Source organism: Gossypium hirsutum, chromosome A02, assembly GCF_007990345.1.
Source record: "Gossypium hirsutum isolate 1008001.06 chromosome A02, Gossypium_hirsutum_v2.1, whole genome shotgun sequence".
In the NCBI taxonomy this organism is placed as follows: domain Eukaryota; kingdom Viridiplantae; phylum Streptophyta; class Magnoliopsida; order Malvales; family Malvaceae; genus Gossypium; species Gossypium hirsutum.
The window spans coordinates 45,266,821-45,276,313 of record NC_053425.1 but is presented as its reverse complement, the minus strand read 5'-3'; positions in this window follow the sequence as shown (position 1 = coordinate 45,276,313).

The following is a 9,493-nucleotide window of genomic DNA, read 5'->3' as shown; positions in this document are numbered from 1 at the left end:
GAGTAACAAATAACAATTTTATTATCATCTCATTAATAGTAGTTGATATGTGATCATCATTATTAATTAAAAAAAACAATTTGTTGCAAATTTGTAATTAAAAAAAAATTCATTTAGTTTGTTGCAAAAAACATAGTAAATAATTTGGATTTGAGTAGGAAAAAAACAAAGTAAAACATAGTAAATACATGAGTAACAAAAAACACAGTAAAAAACACAATAAAAAATCTCATAAATTATCATATTTTACCTACATAAAAAAATTATGTTAATTTACAATAATAATATAATTAAAATAAACATAAACTATCTAAACATAAAAAACATAAGAAACGACAAAAAATAAAATAGAAACATACTTGTTTAGTTTCTTTCAAACAACCTATAAAATTATATAAAAATAAATTTAATCAACATTTCAATAAATCAAAAAAAATTATCAAATAAATCAATAACAAATAAAATTATATTATAACAAATCATAATACATGTTAAACTAAACAAAAAAATTATAACCTAATTATAAATTACTAAAAAAAACTTTAAAATAATTTAAAAACACAAAAAAAATTACATTTATAACAAGTCACAATAAAAACTAAACTAAATACAAACAATTTATAACCTAATCATAAATTACTAACAAAATAACTTTAAAATAATTAAAAAATTTACATTCATAAAAAATCACAATAAACACTAAACTAAACACGAACAAAACCTAATTATAAATTACTTGCAAAATAACTTTCAAATAATTAAAAAAAATAAAAAAAACTTACATTCATAAAAAATTACAATAAACATTAAACTAAACACAAACAATTAATAACCTAACCATAAATTACTAAAAAAAATGACTTAAAAATAAATAAAAAAATTACATTCATAAAAAATTACAAAACACTAAACTAAACACAAACAATTTATAACGTAATCAGAAATTACTAACAAAATAACTATAAAATAATTTAAAAACCAAAAAAAAATTACATTCATAAAAAATCACAAAACACTAAACTAAACACAAACAATTTATAATAATTAATAAAAAAACAACATAAAAAAATAACGGGATTTTTACATAAATAATATTAAAAAAATTACGTAAATGGTATGTTGCAACAATTATGTACCAAAATGGTACATTCAAATGGGTGGAGGGTGGTGCATAGGCAGCACCACGCTAGTATTCTGACACAGACTGTATGAAAACAAAAAATAAAAATAAAAAACTGGTGGAGGCATGTTAATAGGTGGCACACAGTGTAAAATATGGGTCGTATACGGTAGAAACTGGACCCAAAAAACTGACCCGTTGTTGTAACAGCCCGATTCAGGCCTAGTCAGAATAGTGGTCTCGGGACCACAAATCCGAAGTTGTAGGAATTGTTTTATTTTTAAAATAGAGCCATACCATGGTTATTATAATACATGAAAAATTTGGTGAGCTAATTTTAACGTTTGTAAGCCCAATTGCGAAAAATGACTAAATCGCATAAAGTGCAAAAGTCCTAAATTGATAGCTAAAGGTGTCAAATAGCTAGAGAACCAAAAATTAGGGGTCTTTAAAGGGCAATTAGTCCCTTTTAAAAGTGTTTGCCCAGCCATAGAGTCAAAGAGGGGACAAAATCTTTAAGTTTGGTATGACTTATTTTGACTAAAATAGAAAAAGTAATCAACTTTCTTTTCTTCTCATCTCTTCCCACCGAAATTATCAGCCATTGTTGGGGTTTGAAAGCTTCAAAAATTTCAGCAACTTTGAGCCCTCTCAAATAAGTGATTTTGATAGTTTCTCTTAATGATTTTTACATTTTTGAGACCCTAGAAACATGAGCTTTCTAATGAGGGGTTTATTTTGCAAATGATCAAGAGTTTAGAATTTTGTCATGAAAGAATTTGTGTCGTTTTCTGAGTTTTTATGGAAGAAAATGAGTCTTGGTTGTCTTATAAACAACTTTTGTGAAATGAGTTAGCATGGAAACACCTAAATGGACTATTTTGCACAAGTTGCAAAATAAGTGATAAGTGTGTGAAATAGAGAGAATTTGGAGTTGCTATAAGAGTAAAAAGAGTTCATCTAGGCTTAATATGTGAAGAAAATCGATAAAAATTGATTTTCGAGCATAGGGGCAAAATGGTCATTTTACTAAAGGTGTAAATTTTTAATTTCCTAATTGTAATTAGTGACTAAATGAGTGTATTTTTTTCTAATATAGATCAAGAATTTCTAAATCAGAACCAAGACGGGGGAAAGCCAAGCTAATCGACTAAACCGTATATTCGCTACATTTTGAAATTCGAGGTAAGTTGTAAGTAAATGATACAACTACATTGCTGAAATATATGTTGGAATTGTCATTGAATTGATATAGCATGAATTGATTGATTATGAAATTGAGATAGTAGAACTTCCGTTGAAACTTTAGGAAGTAAACTGGATATTCATGCCGTAATATTTGGGTCACTTATGTGAGCTAGTGTAAGAAATGTCTAGGACATGCATCGGCCACAATATGAGAGCCAGTGTAAGACCATGTCTGGAACATGACATCGGTATTGAAACGAGTGCTAGTGTAAAACATGTCTGGGACATGCATCGGCCTCGAGACGTAAGCCAGTGTAAGACATGTTTGGGACATGCATCGGCTGCAAGATGTGTAAGTGTAAGACCATGTCTGTGACATAGCATCGGCACGGTTATGTGAGAGCTAGTGTAAGATCATGTCAGGGACATGGCATCGGCCTCGAAGATGATAGCTAGTGTAAGACTATGTCTGGGACATGGCATCGGCACCTTACCCATGTTTGAGTCTTATGGAATATCCGGTAGTGTACCGAATGGTTCAACAGAAAAAGTTATGAATTTAAGTTAATGAGGAAAGTATAACCGTATTGTGAGTATTACAGGCACCTAAGTGATACATATGTATAAGATGTGAACCCATTGTATATGCTATGTGATTTGTATGAAGTGAAGAGTAAGTCATGCTTATGCCCACTTTGGTATCATTAGTTGTTGATAAATGGTAGACTTAGTGTTGTATATTTATTTATGTGCAACTTACTAAGCTTTATGCTTACTCCATTTCCTTTCCATTTCCTTATAGTGCCGCCTATCTAGCTCAAGGTTCACCAAAAGTCAGATATATCGATCACACTATCAGCCGAAACAATCGGTATAGTTGGATTTATATTTTTGAATATGGCATGTATAGGGCTTATACTTTATCATTTTGTGTTTTTGAGAATTGGCCAATTGTAATGACTCGAGTTAGGAACCCTTCATTTTGTATCAAGCCTTGAATGATGGCTAAAACTCATTTTGATTTATAAAAGATGTATTGTCATGGTTAAATGAATGTCTATTGTGGCTGATTTGATATTAGAAGTTGTGTTGTTTTGATATTGGTTGGTATTTGTATGAATCTAAGTATGTCAGTGTGGCAAAGAGGCTTGGTAAATAGCCTTATATTGTCCATACGAGTAGACACACGGACGTGTGTCTAGGCCGTGTGTGACACACGGTCAGCCCCATGGGAGTGTGGTCCAGCCGTGCGTCCCCTGCACGTAAAAATTTCAAGTCAGTATGCATGGTAATAAACACACGGGCAGAGACACGGCCGTGTGTCTCAGCCGTGTGGAGGACACGGCCTAGTGCACAGGCGTGTGCCATGGTCGTGTGACATTTTAGGGATGCTGACGTCAGAAACAGAATGTCCAAGTTTTTACACACGGGCTATAACACAGGCGTGTCATGGTCGTGTGAGGAACACGGGCCATTGACACGGGCGTGTGTCTGGCCGTATGAAAACCCCTGTAGGTATGAATTAGAAATTAATTCTACACGAGTGTGGGACATGGGCGTGTCCCAGGGTGCTTAGGTTGTGTGAATCACACGGGCCATCAGCACTACCATGTCGAAATGGTCACACGGGCGTGTTACCCTTCCTCACGAGCGTGTGTCCTGTTTTAAAGGCAAATTTCTTAAGATTGGTTTAAAGACCTGGAAAGGTTCCGAATAGTTTTCAATGATCAATTTAGGGTTCATAGGCCCATAATAAGAAGGTTAAAGTAGAAATAAAAAAGTTTTGATTTGGACCGAGTCTCGGTGACTTGAGGTTGGATGTAAGCATGATATCGAGTTAGGTAATGCCTTGTACTCTGCCCCAGTGTGGGTTAGGGGTATGGGGTGTTACAGCTGACATGATGGGACAACACACTGGGTCACGCCTAGGGAATAACCAGCACCCAGTGGTGGTGGAGGCGGCACAAGTCACACCTCTGGCAAAGGCAGCACCCCGGTGTCAGGCGTAGGCGCGATAGGGCGGCTCATGCAGGCTTTGTTTTATTTGTGTGTTTGGGGACCTTATAATGGTCCCCAATGCTCATTTTTGGCTAAAGAAATAGAAGAAAGAGAAGGAGAAAAAAAGAAAAGAAGAGAAGAAGAAGAAGAAGGAGAAGGAGAGGGCGGGAAGGGAAGGGAAGAGAAAAGGAAAGAAAAAAAGAGAAGGAGAATAAAGAGAGGGAAGGAGAAATAGAAGGAAAAAAATAAATACAAAGGAAAGGAGAGTTTGTTTTGTTGTTTAGGGAAGATTAGGTGTTTAAGAAAATGTATTTTTTTTGTTATAAATTAATGTATTAATGTTAATGTTAATTTGTTTTTGTTGTTATTATTGTTGATTTAATTCGGATTTATTTTTTAATTTTATTTTTGTAAGGTATTATTTGGTTAAAAAGAGCTATTAAGGTATGTTTGTATTTATTTTATATTTTCATTCATTCATAATTTATTTTTAATGTTTATTGAAGTAAAAAAGCTTATTTATGTTATGTACAAAGAATGTTTTATTTTATATGTAATTTATTTGTTATATGTGTTTTAGGTTGATTAGATTTATTTTTTATGAAATTTATTTGGCATGTTATTTTGATTTTTTTTTTATTTTTTATGTAGGTAAAAGATGAGACCATTGATATGGAATTTGGAATTTATGAGATAAATTAGGAATTAGTTTATATGTTCTAATTTTTTAAGATTTTATAATTGAGAATAAGAGTTTATGTTTTTAAATTTTATTTTATGTTTTTTTTATAAAGGTTTAATATTATAAATGAAATTTCTTTTAAAGTTCTATGCAAATATATATATATATATTGACAATAATTAAGTTGGCATGTTAAAATATATATTATATTTTAAACCAAAATATTTTACTTATTATCATTTTAAAATAATAATAAAAATATTCGTATTTATTTTGTATCGTTTATGTTATGTTTTTGTTATTTATTTTTATTGGCATGTTATTTTTATTATTTTAATATAATTTTTATCTTTTTTATGTAGGTAAAAGATTAAACCATTGAGATGGAATTTGTGAATGGGACCATTGAGTTGGAGTTTGAGTTGAAATTTATAAGATATATTTATTTTATTAATGTAGTATAGCAAAAAAATATGATGTGGATAAAACTGTTTGGTATTTTTTTGTAATTAAAAGCAATATATAAAATTTAGGTATTTTGATAAATATTTAAAATCCATTAAACTTTGAAATTAATAACCGAAATTTGTTTTGAAATTGCATGTATCGCAATGAGTTCATTGGTTAAGAACAATGGTTACATATCAAACACATTTAATAATATGGTAATATATTGTTATTTGTTAATCACGGGTTCCCTTAAAAAAAGATATACATAATTTACAAAAATAATTTATGTTATTATAACTATTTTCTGTAATTTAATACTGTCAAGGCGCGTACCGCGCAATAAGGGGTCAGGTGAATGGTTTAGGATATTCCACAGATGAACGACTGATGCCATACTTGGAGTTACCTGGATTTGGGCCAGTAACATTGATCCGGATGTTTGATTTATGGTACGATTTAATATCCACATTGGTCAAGTGTTGGCGCCCGAGACCCACACTTTTCATTTGTTGTGTGGGGAGTGTACTGTCACTCTGGAGGATGTTGCATTGCAACTTGGGCTCCCAATCGATGGGAGTGTCGTAACGGGCGTAAGTGCGATAGCTGAGCCAACTACCCTTTGTTATAGCTTACCAGGAGTCTCACCCAACGATGAGGAGTCCAAATTTACGGGTTTGAGATTTTCATGGCTGAAAGCCAATTTTGAATAATAATCAATTAATGCCACTAAGCAAGAGGTGATGTGCGCAGCTCGAGCATACATTAAGCATATTATAGGGGGTGTAATGATGCTGGATGCAAACAACAACAAGGTTCATTTGATGTATTTACCTCTATTAGCTGATTTGCAGAATGTTCGCTCGTATAGTTGAAGTTCCGCAGTTCCGGCTATGTTGTATCGTGAGCTTTGTCGGACGACAAAGCTTAATGCTGTTGACATAGGCGGGTTCCTTGTATTGTTGCAGTTATGGGCTCTTTATCAGATGTCAGTCTTGGCATCGGTTAGGCACCAACCATACGTATTTCCATTAGTGAACAGGTGATAAAATTTAACTTGTTATTAATTAATATTTTTTTCTAATGATACTATTCTAACATGTAATTTGTTTTCGTAGATGGAGTTTTTATCCAGGTATCGGGAGGTTGTACACTGTCTCGATATATCATCTGATGATTGAATAACATGCCGAAGAAGGGGTAAGCTATTCCAATATTCGTGACATGTAATTACTTTTTATAACTTACTCGAACCGTATTAAATTTTAACCATGTTATTAATCATGCAATTTATCTGGGTGTCGTATACGAGGCTAAAAATTGTGGTTGTTATACCTTCGTCTACCCACATTCATTCTCACATGTGATGCATTAATGTACCAATTATCAATTTCCAAACAGTCGAGTGGTATAACGGGGATCGAGTACTTTGGCAGTTTGGTTGCATCCAATATATCCCGGATCCGTCAATGTAGTTGGGGAAGATTCACGGGATCAACAAGAGAGGAAAACATGGAAATAATTGGGGGGTTGTGCACCAGAAATATATTGCAGTGTGGGATAATCGGATGGCGTAGAAACCTCAGATGGATATTTCTTTTGATTTCCAACCATCGCTAAAGTACATACAATTGTACTCTAGTACGGGAAAACCATATTTACTTGGTGGACAGTCTACTGTAGTCCCTTCGCACATGCATCGACCTAGGACATACGAGCCAGTGCCTGATATAGAGGCCGAGCTAGAGCTAGAGCCAGAACCCAAGACCGAGCTCGAGCTCGATAGGTTACATACACATTCGGCTGATAGTTCTTATCATCAAGAGTTGCGGGTCAATGACTATTTCCTGGGCTCGTTAGGACACGAATATCATTTCGAGTTTAATATCCCGCAGAAATATACCCCTAAACAACACCATAAAACCATTAATTTTAGGGTTTTCTTGCAATTTAAATATTACAAAGTTTGTACTTTTTTATTCTAAAAAAATATAAATCAAGAAAAATACAATCTTTATATTTATTTAATTAGATTAATTGCAACATTACAACTTGGAACAAACTTTGTGGTCATAAATTTGATTAGTTACAACATTACAATATTAAACAACTAAAACTTGTAACAAACTTTATAATATAACTTTTGTTTATAATATAAATTAAATACATTACATCACTAAAAATTGGAACAAATTTTGTAATATAAATTTTGTTATATAAATTAAATATATTACAACATTAAAAATTGGAACAAACTTTGCAATATAAATTTTTTTATATAAATTAAATACATTATAACATTAAAATTGGAACAAACTTTGTAATATAAATTAGGTACATTGGATTACATAAACTCAATTCCTATCGATCATGATGATTGTCCAATATGGTAGTTTCGCTATGGGAATTTACTCCGATTATAACCAACTAATCTGCATAATCCACAACGCTTGTTGTCGGATTTCTCCTTACTGTCCATTTCATTACGGATTCAGGATGATTGCGGATAACCTTTTAAATTCCTATGCCACCCTTTCTCTGGGACAAGCTCGAAAGTAGTCGAAGGCACCTCCCACGTTGACAGGTCAAGCAGGACAGGGAACTCATTCTCCCAGACACGCAACGTGCACTTGAGGGTATACACATTATCGACAAATTGTTCAACATTAAGTGAGACTTTAGCACACGCTGCCACAACATGCGCAAATGGATAATGAAGTGTTTGGAACCTCCTGCAATCGCACTGTCTATTTTGGAGATCAACTCTATAGGACCTGGTGGTATACCGAGCCGACGACCAATGGTCTCCATAACTCAAAATGTTTCGTAAATATACTTCTACATTTATTGACCCTGCCATCCGATAGTTTGCAACCATTACATCCCTGACATCTTCGACAAACACGTGTCGCCTCCATCTGGTTGACTTGTTGATGATCCATTCTTAGCATCAAGGTAGCCAACCTGTAGAATGTAATCGAGAAGACAAATGAAATCGGAAGATGTTGTGTTTTCAACAACACGGCGTTGATCCCCCCCACCAAGTTTGTAATCATTTGACCATAACAAAAACCCTTGTCAAACTTTGAGCCCGTTGCCAAAGCTCCATAGAACCCAATCACTGTCGGAAAGATATGTTCGTTTGACCCTTCATGTCACTCTTAAGTCAAGTCATTCTTTAGCGGAAAATGTGTGGCTCTAGGTCGTGCGTTGTATATGTATTAAGAAAAGATAATTTACAGTATTGCCCTAAAACATTAAAACTTATATTGAAAAGATAAGGTTATCCTTTACCCATTCTCACAACTTGCCTCCGCTAGTCTGCATTCTTATAATCTTGATGGAAGTTAGCCGCGATGTACCAGATGCAGTAAACGAATCTCCATGGCACACCAGAACGCCTAATGGCGGCAATTAATCATTTCCCTCTATCGGAGATGATGCAAATATAATCGTTTCTAATAACATACATTCGTAGGTTGGTAAGGAAGAATTCCCACGATTCCATGTTCTCCTTATCTACGATGGCAAATGCTATCGGGAGCACGTTCTTATTGCCACCTTGAGCAACCATAAGAAGTAGGATCTATGTATATTTTCCATATAGCCAAGTCCTACTTGCACAAATGACTTACAATGGGGAAATACGCGTACACATCAATCAAACGTCCAAAACATCCGATGGAAAATTCTTTTTCCCGGTTGTAGTTGGTCATCCAGGTAGTAATAAGGTCGTATCTGTAACTCAATGATAGTCCCTCGTACGTACTCCCGCATAGTGGCTATCCATTACTGTAGCTTATTATACAACACATCAAAATCCCCGTACAATTTCTCCATTTCCATTTGTTTAGCTATCCATGCCTTTCGGTATGATACTCGATATTGGAATTGTGCTTGCATTTCGACAACCAGTACTGAAACTTTAATGGTTGGCATGTCCTTCACCATTGGCATGATACACGTACAGATAGTTTTGGAATCAATTTTTCGATGATCTTTTTTCATACGTGTTAATGTGCATGTGTGAGGCCCAACAAATTTTCGTAACTCCCACA